Source organism: Phoenix dactylifera, unplaced genomic scaffold, assembly GCF_009389715.1.
Source record: "Phoenix dactylifera cultivar Barhee BC4 unplaced genomic scaffold, palm_55x_up_171113_PBpolish2nd_filt_p 002370F, whole genome shotgun sequence".
In the NCBI taxonomy this organism is placed as follows: domain Eukaryota; kingdom Viridiplantae; phylum Streptophyta; class Magnoliopsida; order Arecales; family Arecaceae; genus Phoenix; species Phoenix dactylifera.
This window is the reverse complement of record NW_024069601.1, coordinates 3,766-21,069: the sequence shown is the minus strand read 5'-3', so window position 1 is coordinate 21,069 and position 17,304 is coordinate 3,766. Positions and strand designations below refer to the sequence as shown.

The 17,304-nt window shown below is 36.9% G+C and overlaps 1 pseudogene; it reads right to left on the bottom strand.

Annotated features, from left to right (window-relative positions):
• Nucleotides 1-3,888: 3,888 nt before the first annotated feature.
• LOC120109554 lies at nucleotides 3,889-17,005 on the bottom strand (annotated as a pseudogene).
• Nucleotides 17,006-17,304: the final 299 nt, after the last annotated feature.

The following is a 17,304-nucleotide window of genomic DNA, read 5'->3' as shown; positions in this document are numbered from 1 at the left end:
AAAATTCAAAACTGATCCCCAAGGGTTCACTTAGAAAAAAGCGCCCATCATGCACAATTTTGTGAATGCAGCATTTGGCTGTCAAACAATCTGAGCCTTTATCTGGTTCTAACCAGAGATCAGTAAACTCCCAAAACAGGTTTTCTGTTCCTTAGAGAGCAATTCTCTGTTGATATATGTTGTAATAATTCTTTAGTAACCTATCAAACTGAAGTGCTCCTTAATCAAAGAAGGTATAAACTTAAAAGACAAATAACAAGCAAAATAATACTTCAATGCCAACAATGCGTCATACACCAGTGCCAACAATGCAACTATAAACTGAAAGCAGAAACAAAAATTATCATGCAAGAGAAACAACACAGTCACTGATTTCTCAGTTACTCACACCTTTACTTACCACCAACAGACAGTTCTTGGCTAGGGCAAGCATCCAGATTCCATCAGGTAAGCCTACTTTTGAATTTCTTTGGAATTTCATTTGTTCAGGAAGGGGAAAAGAAAATCTTAGTCCCCTACTTTTTGATAAGTTAATTATTACACTTGTACCAGCAGATTTCCCAAGCCTTCTTCCTAAAATAAAGGGATATTCTCAATGCCAGATTATCACTAACACCATTTGCAATCAGAGATACATAAGTTCAGTACCAACTCCTTGACTTTCTTTACAAAATCAGAAAAATTCCATCTTATAGGCAAGATTAAGTTTATTGTTGGCGACACAACTTACAGTTAAGAGGGGAAAACATCAATAGAGGATCAAATAAAAGTAGCATATGAATTTTATAACTAAATAATGGAGGGCAGGCCAATCGCTCCCTAACAATAAAAGAAGATCAAGTATGTTCATACCCAGCGAGCACCAATCCTTTCTTCCAAATAAAAAATCAACAAGATCTTGACAATGTCATGAATTCAATTATTTAGCGAAAAAAGAACAAAGAATAGATCAAAGTAACATTCAAGATTTACACATCTAATCAGATACCTCACTTTCCAAATTACGAAAGTTCATCGTGCATATTATATATCCAAAAGGAATCCAGAAAAAGTAACGCATTAATGTAAAAAAGATTCAAGAAGAAGGCTACCCCGGCTTCCAACAGCAATGGAGTGTCGACCCACTTAGCCTGGAGCGAGACCTGGATGTTCTTCGGCCAACAAGTTCTCGGCGAAACACAACTCTCCGTTTGAAGCTCGGGATGAGGAGGAGAAGAGATCAAGAATGCCACAGAAACCCTAGATCGTGTCCTGGTGAACATTATGACAACATTCTAACGCGTTCATTATTTTTTTATATTTCTGTTTTCAAGACATGGTATGTAATGCAAGAGATCCAAAAGTGCTATGGCAGTCACTATAATAAATAAAACAATTAACAGCCATTATTTTGAAGTTTTAAACGATGCCCACGAGAGAGATGCCTATGACAGGGAGAAGCCAAGTAGTTTGATAATGATAATTTATGTATACAAGAGCAGTGTTGTACACTTGAGTGTGGTATAAATATTCTAATTATTTTTTTAAAAAAATCAAGATTATTTGGTATAGAAATCAGGTAAATATGAATCTTGAGAAGCTAGATCGCCATCAGATTTTGGTAATTTCGAATTATTATTTTCCAAAGATGAACCATAATCTTGACTTGGGATTAAGCTAGGATATGGGTCATCTAAACAATAGATGCATAATTCTAACTTCACTAAACTAAAATTCTTGGAAAACTCCCATAAGAACAGGTGAAGCCTAGAAGTTACCATCCTGGCCCTCTTTAAATTGATAGCTCCAAATATCTGACTCGGGGGCCATCGAAGAAGACGACCGAGAAGGTGGGTGTTGGGGGCCCGCTGTGGTAGGGGGTGAATGGTGAAAGAAAGTAGAAAGGAACAAAATCTTACATTAAAACCTATGAAATCTTTAAGGGAGCACTAAATAAAAGAATCATATGAAGAAATTATCAAATTTTTTTGTCAAGAAAGTGGAAAAAGAAGAGTGAAATTGAGCCCTAGATCGAGGAAGAAAATGGCAACAAGATCATATAAACGTAGTGTGTCGTTCAATTTTATCGGTGTCTCCGAAGAGATATAGATGTAGATTGGAATTGAGAAGAGCTAAGGTTTAATAAGTTACCTACTTTCCAAGAAGAGAGAAACTCCTAAGCTTTTGAGAGGACTCCAATTTGGGTGTAACGACAGCCACCATGGATGGATTCGAGAAAAAGAAGCAAGGGAGAAGGCGACGACAAGAAAGCTGGAGGAGGCTACGGAATCCTAGCCCTTTCTTGTCAGATTCCGATTTCAAAAAGGTTAAGAGAAAATTATTTCGAATTTCCCAAGTTGTCCTTAAGAGATTATGCATCTCTTTATTTTGAACTTCTTATAAATTAATATTGTGCAATTAGGTTTGGTAAAAAATTTTTTCTTTTTGACACTAATTTTTTTTTTTTTAGTAAGCAACCACCGAAAGTAGCTGAATTTGTATCATAATTGCATCGGTTAATCTTGGCAATGCTATAAGCCGTTCTCGGCCTTCTCATGCCCTGCTCTTATTCTCCAGAATTGGTTGCTCGACTACGGAAAAAAGAACCAAGTGAAGATTAATGATTTTTTTTAGAATGCTTTCTTAAATAGCTTATATGTACTTTTTTTTTTTCTTTTTCTTTTTGAGAATTAAGAATGGAAAACCCGATTAAAGTTTGGGTGAGGGTGGGACCAGAACCCAACCCATTGATATCAACCTCCAATGACTTTACCAATTCTATTGAGGGTATGCTGTTCAAGAGTGTGAATTTCAAGAGAGTTTAGACCTAATATTTAATTCCATTACTTTTCAAAACTGAGTTGAGTAGGCAGATTGTAGTCCAAACATTCTTATAATGCTAATAAATGTCTTGAGATGTGATTCCAAGTGACACAATAAATTGCTCGATAATAAATCTGCTGTTGTTTAACGCTGATAGAGTTTGCGGCGGTGAAGAATGGAGAAAGGTTTCATTATATAATTTCTATATGTATTTCTTTATCAACTATTACGTTCTTTTTTCTGTGTTTTTGTGTTTTGTTTTTAGCTTCCTAATCAAGGAAGGTGCCAAGATCCACTCTGATAAACTATGAAATTATTAGATCCAAACTCTTGATATAGCTACTAGCTGATAGTAATTTCTTCCAAAGACTCCATCTATCAAGGTAAGGAACTGTCCAGGGTTTGTAAATGTTTATGCCTTGTGATTTTATATCTGATCTTGTCATACGACTTTATTTAGCAAAATCATCATCTTACAAATGTTATACGTAAAAACCTGTCGGATTCAAATCCCTTGGCTTCATTTTCAGTTCACAACCTTCTTATGCATCTTTAAATTCTTAAGGTGAAAGTATTATTATGCATAATATTGATAAGAGACTCAAGATGGTAGATATTATTTTGAGAATCTTTCTCCAGAGGGAAGAACAGACAAGAAGTCGTGCAAAATCACCAATCCATTCAATGCGAATTGTAGGCTTCCATCCAATTGTTGGTATATAATTGCCAGTCATGACTTAAAGCAAGATTTTCTTGGAACCACATAAATTTGAGCTGTTAAGGACAAAGCTCAGATTGCCGTTCTTCTCCTGTTGAGTAAACAACCAATACCTATCAAGGAACTGCTTGATTCTCTCCCTCTCAGTCATTCCCTCTAGCATAAAAGGTGTGGTTGCATATCTCTGGTCTAACATAAACTATGTTATTTATGAAAGCAATATTGTTACACGCATAAAAATATATAGTGCCAAGCCATCAAAAATATGCCAGCAGTGAGAATCAAGGGTTGACAAGTTTCACTTGGTTGAGGGAAGCAAAGTGATTGGATTATGAATGGACAAACCATCTTTAACTCCATTATCTCCATATGCTGCCCATTAATTGAGATATTACATTATAAGACATCAACACTCCATATCGACTACTATATAGATCATAGAGATTCCAGATCTATGTTCATCCTTTCAATTACTTCTGGACCTTCTAGGAATTCTTTGAACCATTTTGCAGATAGTTTTGGAGTCCTTTCTTGTGTCTCGAAATTCACATGATAGAGCCCAAACCTTTGAGTATAGCCATAGAGCCACTCAAAATTGTCGAGGAGAGACCATATGAAGTAGCCCCTTACATCAAGCTCCTTGCCTGCAACCACACAAACATGTATCAAAAATTTTGCATATATACTTAAAATAAATAATTCTCTATGTATATGACATTCAGAAAATAACTTGCAGTTGGTTAGCAAAGTTGAAGAAGTACTTTCTTTATTTTATAAATCAGAGAGATGGATTGCATTACAAAATGTTGTTCTTTATGAAGTCATTCATGTTTATTATGTCCTTAATTTCTTGTACACATTGTAGTTTCATTGCATTTGACAAGTCTCCTTATGGATGTAACATCAATGTTGTATAAATATCTTATTTTTTTTGTCTAAAGATACAAATATTCTTTAATGAAACAGCCTAATAATTATTAATCACCTCATGGCTCTAGTCAAAGCAGTAAGGTAGCTATGCAAAAAATTCCACTCTGTCCTTGTCATTCAGCATATTTGTTGTTGGATCATTACGAGTACTCCTTGTGCGCAACCTGTGCAGATCTATATTAGTATCCACATGAAACTAAAATAGATATTGGAATAATCAGAGTTTAATGAGTTAGAAGTGGAGGGGAAAGAGAGGAGGAGAGGATGAAAATGCAACACTTTTCTTTCGCACCATGACTAAATGTTTGACTATTTGCATACCAAAATATTTGGCTACACCATAGTTTAGCTAACCAGAAGAACAAGACTTCCCCACTCATTAAAAAAGAGTAGCTGTGTTCGTGGGTCTAGATGATCAATTAATCAATCATAAAATATCATCAATTTTTAAATGACAGGAAATGCAAATTTGCATCGATGAAGATATAAGCAATAATAGGAAATCCATATCGATGACATTTGACCCTTCCGCTTTTCATTACTTACCATTTTCAGTAACGACCATGGTGATGTTATTGTATCTTTGCATAGTGTACATGACTATCTTCTCCATACCCTCTGGAACCACAATAATTAGATGGCATTGAAGTCTGCAAGAAAAGATTCAATGGGTAAGTGACTTTGCGGGACATGTCAAAAAAGTCCTAAATCAAATGGTTTTGTCTTAATGGTGCGAGATGCTAGAGTTCTAAAAGCTTTATATTGTCACTTAAAGCTCGCATTACATAAGATTATTCTAGTTCTCCTAGTCTGATTAATTCTATTGCATAGAAATGTACTGTTGTTCTTCCTGTTCTTACCGGAGTTCCAATTGGAATGCCATTCTTTCTGAAGTGCTGATCACAAATGCAGTTGACCCTGTGCTGCCTTCCTCACATGGAGAAAAACATGCAGTCTTTTGCATAGTGACTTGTGTAATGATTGATACCAATGAAATCCAATTTATATTGCAATTTTCTTCTATCCTCAGATGAAAATGTTGGTAATCTTAAACCTAGGATCTGGGCGCATTTCAGGAGGATATTCACCAAATACGATAGGATCGAGGAACCTGCAAACATGAGTTATTATATCTCAGATATCATGAATACTAAGGTAAATTTATGTAATGCACCAGCAAATGATGGGGAACTCTCATTTAAGTAAATGGAGCATAATGTATTTCAAAGAATACGCAAATGAATAGTTTAAGTGTTAGTGTATTCTTCTAATACCCATCAATTTACCATGCAGTCTCAAATGCTAAAGCCCGTTGAACTGCCAAACGATCTGCTGGAATATCCCTAAGTGGTTCAAACCAACTTGAGGATATTACAATGCCAATAGAACCTCCTTGCTTTGCCTAGAAGAGAAACAAGATAGATAAAGTAAAATTCTGTCCACCATCACATAAATATAGATTTTGAAGAATATATATATATATATATATATATTATATATATATATATATATATAGGCATTTTTTTTGAGATTATGTTGCTGCTGTTAAAATGTTGCAAAATACACTGGCCCAAAATCTCTCTAAAAGACATGTTCTGTCTTGTCTTATTTCCTCTATTTCTCATTATAAAGCTAAGCAAAATCACTTTGATTCTATTGCTATGACTACTACCTGATATTTCTTTTTGTATATTTCGACTGCAGTTGCATGGGCTAGTATGATGTTATGTGCAGCAATATATGGTTCTATATTTGAGTCACCAGAGAGGCAATCACCAAACCGGCTTCGAGCAATGTTGAGGAGGATATTCTCCAGTCATAAAACCTTTTTGTCGCAACAACGTTTGGCTCATTGAATGTACTCCAATATTTAACTTTCTTCCCAAATGCTCTGAAACAAACATCTGCATAATGTCCGAAGTCTTTCCTGCATTTGAAAACAAACAGAAAAAAGAAAGAAACTAGAACAGTCCAAGCTAAGTTAGATCTACCAAGATTGTTTGATGAGGTGCTACTTAGCTCAAGCACTTGGTATGTGTCAGTGTGCAAGGTGTATCATATTTTCTGGATTAATCCTCCCACTTAAATGCTTACATACTTGGGATATTTTTATTATTTGTCCAAAAAAAAGCGAGAAGTGAAGATGATTTGTAGTGAAGGAAAGAGATTATACTGTATTTGGGGATTCAGCCATGCACCATATCGATCTTCAAGTTCTTTGAGGAATATCATAGTGATTTAATGTAAACAAATGGCTGCATCCCTGCATCAATAATAAAAAAGGAATATCAGCTATGTTAATATTACAAAATCAATTGTTATATAGACAAACGTTCAGTTTACTTGCAATTTAGATTCATATTTCATGCTATGAAACAAGGAAAGCAGCCAAAAAAAAAGGGGAAAAAAAGAGGTAATACCTTTAAGTAGCAGAGCATCAATAAGTCTGTTGTAAAATGCGATGCCTGCTGAATTAACCTTCCCAAACCTACCTCCTGTTGTCAAATAGACAAAATTTCCTTAGTGAAACTAAATCATCAGTCAATGCGAACATGTTAAAGTACCATCATTAGACTAGGACTCACTGCGGTAAAATCCTTGACCAAGATATAGAGAATCTGTAAGAGTTGACACCAAGATGGTGCATTCAGTTTCGATATCCTCCTGTTTGAAACAACACTCCAGTAAGTCAAATCTTATGGTATTATTTTGAGAGAAAAAAATCTTTCAATATTTAATACTATTATTAAGTAACCATTGCATAACAACTCACATAATAGCGAAATTCTCAATTTATACAATGACTTAATGGGCTCTATAAGCCAAAGTAACTAATAACAATAGTAATGACTTAATGTCTCATAAGCCTAAGTAACTAATAACAGTAGTTATGAACCATTTCACCATATATTCCTGCCTGTCCCGCATCATCTTTTGGTGCAACCTATTCTAAATCTGTATAGTTTGTGTGGTCGGTCTTATTAAGCATATAAATGTTATGTAAGAATTGTGGTGGATAATATTCTGATAATCGAAGCCTCCAAAAATCCTCACCATTGTAGAGATGGTAATGATCATCAGCAATGTCTCCATCACTGCTGTCCTCGATATGACCTGAATAAAACACACAAAAGCAAAAAAAAAAAATATTGAAGATCCATCTAGAACAGTAAATCTTTGCAGAAAAGGGAAGAGAAAAAAATCTTCTTCGTGAATTTTTAATCTCTGAGAAATATATGATGCCTCAATATTTTTAAGAGAATACAAACTATGAGCTAACAAATTGTGCTCTTCCATTGCCGTGAGTTGGGATTGCTTGTGCCATCACCACAAGTTTGACATGTCATACACATTAAAATCTTACAAGTTCAAATGTTATATCTTTATAAAGGGCGCAAGGGAATGCAAATAAAGTAAAACCAGATAATTGAGCTAATCAATTTGTAGCCTGAGTAGCAGGTTGGCTCCTTAGTTTGGAGGAGTTCCTGAGTTCTAGTCTGGCCAAGGTGCTCCTAGATTCCCAGTTTTTAATACTAGACTTGCATGTAATAGCTACAATGGATGGTTCTAAACTTCTGATCCTCCAACTAAATAACCATCCTTTTATTGTTTATCTAACTTAATAATATACTCTCGATTTTTGAAATGTGAATTCTAATTTTTTTTTCTCTTTTAAAAAGAAGAATTGACTGAAAATGTCAGCTTTTCAAGCAAGGTAAAGTCCTTGTCGCTTAGACTGCAAGTGGCTAGCCATACCTCATGAGCTTCATGAAGTGGCAGCCGGCTTATGGATTTAATGAATGAAATAAATTCATGGACCACTAGTTGGGGCATTTGAGGTGAGGCACAAATGGCATAAAGTCCTTGTTCAACTAATTTTGGTTCACATAGATTTTGTGGAATACTATGCCAAAGCCCTAAGCTAGAAGCTTTAATATCCATTTCTTCTTTCCAAAATCCTTTTTAATCCATCCTCTGAAGCTCAATTAAGCACTGCAAGCATTTCTGAAGTTTGGAAAAGGAAATAACTTACCTGGTACATGAGTGAATACATCCCAATTGCTTAAGCTTTTTGTTACCTTCTAGGTATGCACCTTCAATCTGAAAGATAATTGTGAGTCACCAAAAGCCTTTGAACAAGTTATGAAATATATCAAATATCATAATTGGTCCTATAATTCACTGAACTCCTTTAAATTTATCTAAAAATTCTTTTTATGTATTCATTATTTGTCATCACACCAGGAACCCAACACTTCTGGTTTTGGTTCATTTGCTTGTTCTGGCTGAAGCAAGCCTAGGCTAGACCTATCCAGGTAATTCTTTTAGATTAAAAATAGATGAATTTCAAGATTTAGAATAACAGCCATTATAATATTAATGGCCATTCTAATGATTTTGACAGGCATCTACTACATTATATATATTAAAAAATGAGAATGTAAAGTTACAGTTTGTGTTAATTAAATAATGGCTGTTACTTAACTTTTATTTGCTTATCTAAATGAAACAATAATATCAAATTCAACTTATTGTCTCGTGAATGGTGATTGGTCAAACAATGCTGTTGTTTCTTATTGTTGAGCATCTTTTCCCATTCCCTTGGGCTCAGGCAAGATGAGCAAATGAAGACTACTGCAACTGTTGTAGCAGTTAATATCAACTTCAGCTATTGACCGTTATACAAGGGTTTTCATGCTGTTTTGGATTAGATTGAGCCATCATGAGTAAGTACCGAAGGGGAGGAAGGGTAGGGAGAAGCATGATCAACACGAAAAGTAAGAGTGAGACCAAAATAAAAGATTTTACCAACTTAAACAATAGATACTCATGCAGTAGGCTTGCCTTTCGGATCGAGAATTTATCCGTATTTAGCTTGTCTGCTGTCGCATTTGAGGGGCATGAGAGGAAAATAACTGCAGGGCCTATATAAGTCTGAGAAATTTATCTTATACCATATGTGATGATGCATCAATGCCAATGACAAATGTTTTATTTTTTTTTGTGTCAATTATCAAGATGAGTGTATGATGAAGGAGGTTTATAAAATGAACGTCTGTGATTGGCGTATGATACATGCGATTGTAATTTTCTCCACGTACAAAATTCATGTAACCCTCGTAACCTTTTTCAATTGCTTTCCCTTATTTTCATCCCACCTCGCAGGACGTGACGTCGCAAATAAATATGATGTTTTGAAAATAAGAATCTAGTAAAAAGATTTGGTCAGAGCCGTTGTTGTGCTGTGATGCCTTTTCACCGACCACTAGGTACGGTCCTAATAGAACTAGGCGAGTAGGCGTGGGACCGACGGCCTCCCTAAACTCGGCAAAGTCCCGTGAAGAATTTTTATACAAGTACTGCTGTGGACCAAATCAATCAAACAGATGGATGGATAGAGAGATTGTTTGAATCCAGCGTCATGTCAAATACTGCAATTGGATTGTACAGAGATTGGCCTCATTTGGGATGTCAATGTTTTTGACAGGGCATCTATGATGCAAATCACCAAACCTTTTCGTGAGCCTGAAACTTTTTCTTGGAGCAGGTTGAGACACTATAGCTTTTCTTTTAACTTCCTCACATCCTCTTCCAGAAGTCCACCATATATCTGGTTTATGTGAAACCCTACAAACGAGTGCTCCTTTTCTTCCCATCTCTCCTTGAATAATCTTTGAAGAGATGAGTGATTAACAACTTCTTTACCACCCAAATTAAATCCACTAAATATAGAAAACTGAAAAAATTATCATTTTAATGAGCCTGTTAATCTTTTCTGCAGTAAAAAGAAGATCTTTGCTTGCAGCTTTTTAGCATTTACCCTTTTATCGTAATTTCGGTCTTGTTACAAAAATAAGCAGTATATTCTAGTTTGCTTGCTTCTACTCCGAGCATGAAAAGTTTTTAAGAGGTAGGGGGGAAAATCAGTCTGTGAATGGATGCCAACAAATATTTTTATAAAAAGATATTCAACTCTTGTGCAGTTGATTTCTGCCCACCTATTCCTTGCTCATATTCCTTACTGAGAAAAAAAAAAGAACAAGTCCTTCAAGACCATTATCGATGATTAAAATGAAAAAAATCCTTTCAAAAAAGAGAAGAATATAATGAAAAATAATGGCTGTTATGGAGGTTAGTCATTAATATGAACAATAGGATGATTATAAAAACTGCTGCAAACAGAGGAATACTTATATGAGTGGCCTCTGAAGTCATTTCAACGGCCATTTTTTTAAATTATGGCGAAAAGCTTGACCCACCAAAAGATACAAGTTAATGGATGTTACCTGGTAAGAAGAAGTCGAAGTTCCAAAGAGAAATGATGAAGGGAACTGGCTCCGGTCCAGCCCGGCAACCGAGCAGAGCAGCTGAAGAAACAGAGCAAATGCCAACCCGAGCTTTTCTTCTTCTCCATGCTTCAGGACCAAACTTATCCAGGGTGGATACGAGTAAGGAGCGGGAAAGATTGTGTTCTGGGAATTCACCTGGTTAAGGTATATATAGAGACAGCGGAGGGATTGGGTGTTCTAAATTAGAAACTGTCACACGCAAGAAAAGAAGAGAAAAATCCTGACCTTGACGTGCTCGACCGTGATGCTACTAATTTTCCCCTTTGCTTCTGTACGAATTTTCCCATGTAGAACAGCAGATATGAATGCAAGGACGGTGGACCATCTAATAGTACAGAGTTGTTGGGATCTCTATTTCAGAGTATTTGAGACAATTTTATATTGGGTACCTACATTGTGCACTAGAGAAAGTTATTAGACCAAAAGTCCGTCCATGTTAAACATGTTCTCAAACAGGCCTCATTCACCATGATTTGAGCTTAAACTAGAGGGGAAGGACAAGCTAAGCTAAAGCCTATGATTAGTTTATCCCAAATGTTATTATTGGTGAAGGACAAGAATAATGGTTTAAAAATAAATAACAATCCTTCCTCCAATATCTAATTATCCTCATTTGGTGCATAGAAAAGATACAGAATAAATTTCCAAACCTGATCTAAAGTCTACGTTTTTTTTCTTTCTTTTGTTCTGTGGTTTATGTTTCCAAGTTCCCGGCGCAATGGATAACGGTCCGAGTCAGCTTGGACCGAGGCCGAGTGAACCGCGTATTGGATGATCCATCCGGCTCCTGTGCGAAACCACTGATCCGACGGCCAAGGAGTGGTGGAGTACAGATTAGGAAATGGTGGACCGGTCGCCGGGTCGGAGGTGGTAAGGGAGTCTGACACGCTACGTGGCCATCCTACGTAGCTCCTACGGTTTCCCTATCGAGGAAGTATTTATCTTCTAAAGGATAACATTAGTAGTGTATCAAAAAAAGAGGATAGCGGTTGACAAAAAAAAAAAAAAAAGCATTTGTCCCCTCTAATCTGATGTGTAATTTTATATTCTTATCCACAAACTTATGGATTAGCATTAGTTCCCTAATGAAAGATGGTTAACGCCATGTTTGAGTCAATCATGTAAGATAGGAAAAGAGAAAGAAAATTCAATTAAGAGCCTGATTGCATATTTATATAGGATTAGGCTGAAAATTCTGTAAAACTGCTTGATCAGGCTATTTATTTGAGCACGATCTTGTATCAACTAAATATCACCCAACCCAAATTCTATTGGATTTTTTTTTTTTTTTTTGCAACCCAAATGTTGGGATCTAGAGTGGGTTTGAATAGGCTCTTAGAAAATAAAAGATAGATAGGCTAACAAGCTTATTTCTATTGGATTTTCAGCTCAATCATTTAAGAATGCTCAAACAGGTCCTATGGGTGTGTTTGGCTTGCAACAAGAATCAAAGTCGAAATCGGAATGGATTAAAATGGAAATCAAAATGGTCATATTTTCCAATAAGCATGGTTCGTAACTGAAATTGGAATCAGAATAGCGAGATGAGGTATTGTTAGAAAATCAATTAAACATAAACGTATTTTTGGAAAATCAAGCCATGTTTGGTCGGGGGAGCTAGGCTCTAGAATAGAAATGAGAATAAGTGACTCCTATTCCAACTATTTAGTTAGAAGAAATCCTAATCTCATTCCGATTCTAGAGAAAAATAGAAATGATCTAATTCTCCAAAACCCAATCCCAACTCTCCCCCAATATTCACATATGATTTCGATTTTGATTTCAGCCATGAACTAAATGTTGTAAGAAAATATAAAATATATAAATAAATCTACTTTATCTAATAGCTTAAGCTTTTGGGATAAATGGTGATTTTAACATTGTACCAGGAAATATGACCATTCCGGTTCTAACCATTCGACTTCTAATTCCGATTCGGAGCGCAAACTAAATGCATCCTCAATGTTTTTAAGTAAACCTAGTTGAATGGATTTTGAATACTAGAGGGAGAGCCGGGAGGCTTGGGATTGGGTTTTGAGGGATCGGAGTATTCTCATTTCTCCCAAAATGGGAATGAGAATAGAAATGAAACTTCTCCCAACTAAACGGAAAGAGTAGAAATCACTTATTTCCATTTTTATTTAGAGCCTAACTCTACCCGACCAAATATATCATGACACTCTCCAATAAGATGAGAAATAGATAGCATGCCCCGTATTTTTGCAGTTGTCTTCTATTGACCATGTTTTGGAGTTTGGACTATCACCAGAACGGGAGATGGTTCGGCTAGCTGCAAAGGATCATACTGCTGTCTTTGTTGGCTATAAACGTGCACTAAAGATGATCTACAGCCAACCATTTAGATTGTCTCTGTGTGTTATATAAGTTATGATTTGGATTGTCATTGAAGCAACAAACGGTTTTGTTAGCTATAAATTTCTCACTATTGTGAAATCTTTCATTATACTTGCATTAATATTTTCAGATACTCTGGGTCTCCTTGAGTTGACATTCTCTACCGGTGCATAAAAAGTTGTTGCCATTTTTTACAGCAAACTGTCAAAATCTTTTTGAATGGTGGCTGATATATTGAACAACTTTTCTATTCATTTTGCAGAATGTAATGGGGACCGATTAACCAAATATGGAACAACATAAGTAAAATATCCTCTCTACATTGTCTTTTGTTTCATATGTTCGCTCTATTTTCATTTAGGCTAAAAAAAAATAATCCTCTACATTTTGCATGATTTTGCGAATATCCTTCTCCATCTTCAATTGTTGTAATAACCATTGTTCATTTTTTCAGAATGTTGCAATGTTACCCACCGACCTTCGATTGGGTTAGAGCTTGTCACTTGTGCATACGTTGTAACACCCAGGACCTCACTCAACATGGCTAGCCGGAAGGTATTATGTGGGTTCCTTGATCCTACATAAGTACCGAAAATCTCTTCGGCGAATAATCAATATGGGACTAAATACATGCCCACATGGATCCTCACATACTCCTCTCGATCAAACCCTGACGTCCTCGTCAAGCTAAGGATTCAACGTGATCAGCCTCTATAAACTTAGCTGCAGTGTCTTATAGTCCACATAGGCTATGGGCTGAGTTCGCTCTGATACCATTTGTAACAATCCAGAACCTTACCCAAAATGGCTAGCCAAAATATTTTATTTGGATTCTTTGATCCTGTATAAGTACCCAAGATCTTCTCGACGAATAACCGATATGGGACTAAATATACGCTCGCATGGGTTCTCACATGCGTGGCAAGTTATTTGCAATTGGAGATGCGGAAAAGTGTTTGCAAATTCATGCAAAATACGGAGGATTACTTTTAGCCTTTCATTTAATTGCTCGCCGTGTTTCTTTATCAAAGGCTTCTTATAAATTCATATGACTGCATCACCAAAGCAAGGATATTAACAAACTATTTATTGAAAGGGAAAATACAATCAGCTTTAAGATAATCATGGTGTAAAATAGGTCAAGAATTACATTTCTTCAAAAGAATATAACTTCTGTCAAAATTGCAGAGTTTGGAAAAGCGGCTTATAGAGGATGTCAGCTGTATTTCTTTTAAGGGGGCGTTTGGTATGGGGTGATAACCGCAGGATCAAGAGTGATCCGGATGAAGTGATAAAATCACCGTGTTTGGTTTCATCGCGGTGATATCGGATCACCCCACTTTTTAGATCACCGTCCAGTCCAGTGATCGGATACCCGTCCTTGAGGACGGGTTTCCAACATCACCAAAGCGCGGTGATCTGATGTTGACCAAACTATCCTTCACCGCAGCCGTCCGCGGGCGCTGCTTGTCACGCCCCGGATCCGGTTCCGTGACACGGCCGCTGCTATTGCCGACTATCGCCCACAGTAGCACGCAGCCTCATACAGGGTAACAGGTAGCCAAAAGGATTTATCCTTATATATATATATTAAAAGTTTGCAGTACAACCTTCAAGTTTGAAAACCAAAAATACAGAACTTCTAGGCTATTCATATGTACAGAAGTATATAAGCTTCTCCAAAATACGAAGCTCTGATACCACTAGGTGTCAAGCAATTTTCGTGACTGACCGATGATACGACCAATAAAATCTTTTCTTTCCTTTCCGGTTATGCGGAATCTCACTAAATGAGACTTAACTACCCATTTCCTTATTAAAGCTTAAAATTTTACTCATGGTTAACCTATTGCTCTGATACCACTAGATGTCACGCCCCGGATCCGGATCCGTGACACGGCCGTGCTATTGCCGACTACCGCCCACAATAGCACGCAGCCTCATACCTGGGAAATAGGGTAGTCAAACCAACCAAATCTTTTCATGTGTATTCATCTAGTACAACATGCTGGTCAGTACCCAAATACAGAGCTTCTACGTAGTTTATATACACAAAAGTATATACTTGCTTTACCCCAAAAGAAAGAAGCGCTAATACCAAATTAACGTGTCTCTGGCAGCTATCAGTGGTGAGGATCTAAAAAAAAAAAGTAAATAAACGGATATGAGCTACACGGCTCAGTAAGTAATCCTGCATAATCCTACCGGATCAACCAGTAGACTAAACATGTAAATCAGGGTTTTGAGAAGCTGACATGCATGTTTATCTAATAATCATCATGGCATAATAAGTATGCGATTTAAACAAAGCAGTAGTGCAAATCACAACAATTTTCATAATATATGCATATGAAACCGTGCCCCCGGCATGCCGTGGTCCTTTTTCTCTCGGATGCTACTACGAAGTCCATTCGGCCACTGGCGGGGCCAGCTAGTCATTCTCGGCCACTAGCAAGGCCAGCGAAGTTATTCTCGGCCACTAGCAAGGCCAGCTCAGTTGCATTCGATCAGTAGCATCTTTGAGCCCGTTACAGTGCCTCTTGGCTAACTAAGACTTTATAAACTTACATGCATGATTAAAATATCAGTATCATCATGTCGCATACATAGCCATAGCTTCTGGGATCATGCAAGTTACTTATGCATTGTAACATATCAGGCATGAAACATATATACTTAAAATAAATGCTTAGGAAACATTAATAACATAATATGATCCATAACAGGATTAGGACAGGTTACTTACATTCTTCACTAATCATGCATACAATTCAAATTGTATAAAAAAAACACTGGTTCATCTTATAAAACGTATTACAAGATCTACGATAGGATTAAGACAGATTACTTACCTCAATTCGCTTTCCAAATTGCTCAAGTCCAGGTGACTAATCCTCAATCACCTAAAACAACATCATAGGGATTACATTATTCCCCTTCATTTATTATAAAATTTCTTAGTTCATCATACTATGAACTTACTTGCTTGGGTCCTATCCAAGGATTTAGCCCAAGTCCAATTTGAAGCCTTTGGGATTCGATTTAAAACCAGATTGGGTTTTTAATTAAAGGATTGGGCCTCGTTTATAATTGGGTCCAACCTTTTCTAGCCAATTGGGTCCTCTGATTTGGTCAACGTGGCTCATTTGGGTCTGAGTCAGGATTAGCCCAAGGTCAATTCGACCTTCTGTCAGTTAAATTGGGCTTTAATTGGGCTTTAATTGAGCCGATTTCCATTAGTTTGGTCTGTTAGGACCAATTCCAGCTGAATTGGGTTTGGGCCTCATCCAATTTGGGCTTAATTTTGATTAAATTCATAGTCTGGGCTCGTCCAGACTTAGCCCAATTTAATTGGGCTCGGATTCAGGTTCAATTCCCGGTAATCGATGCATAGCCGCATACTCCCGTCTTTCTTTTTCACAAATAGGACAGGAGCTCCCCATGGCGACGCACTGGGCTGGATGAACTTTTTATCCAGGAGTTCTTGTAGTTGTACCTTCAATTCCCTTAACTCAACAGGGGCCATCCGGTAAGGAGCCTTGGAGACTGGCCCCTCTCCTGGTGCGAGGTCGATTGTGAATTCGATCTCTCGGTCTGGGGGTAATCCTGGTAATTCCTCCGGAAAGACATCCGGATATTCTCTGACTACTGGAATATCTTCCAGTTTGGTCTCTTTCTGGGTATCCATTACACAGGCCAGATAGGCCTTACACCCTTTTCTCACAGCCTTTCCAGCTTTCAAGGCGGAAATAAAGTGTAGTGTAGGAGCATCTTGAAGGGGTATATCGCCCTGAAAGAAAATTCTTGCTCCCCAGGTATCGAAATACCACCCTCTTGTGGTAACAATCATGTGGGCGTATACCGTGACATCCAGTCCATGCCCAAGATAATATCAAGTCTTGCATGTCAAGCTGTAAAAGATTTGTCTCTAATTCTTTTTCCCCTATCTGAATTATGCAATCTTTATATTTCGTGTCAACAATTGCGTTTTCTGAGGGGTGTAGCAAATGCCATGGTTCCACTTTATATCAGTCAAAATATACTTTAATCATAATCCAAAATACAAATTACTCCATCGAGAAATTCCAAACTAGCTTATTTTTTTTTGGCATGGCTCGCTACCATTCTGTCTGAAAACACAATATTTTG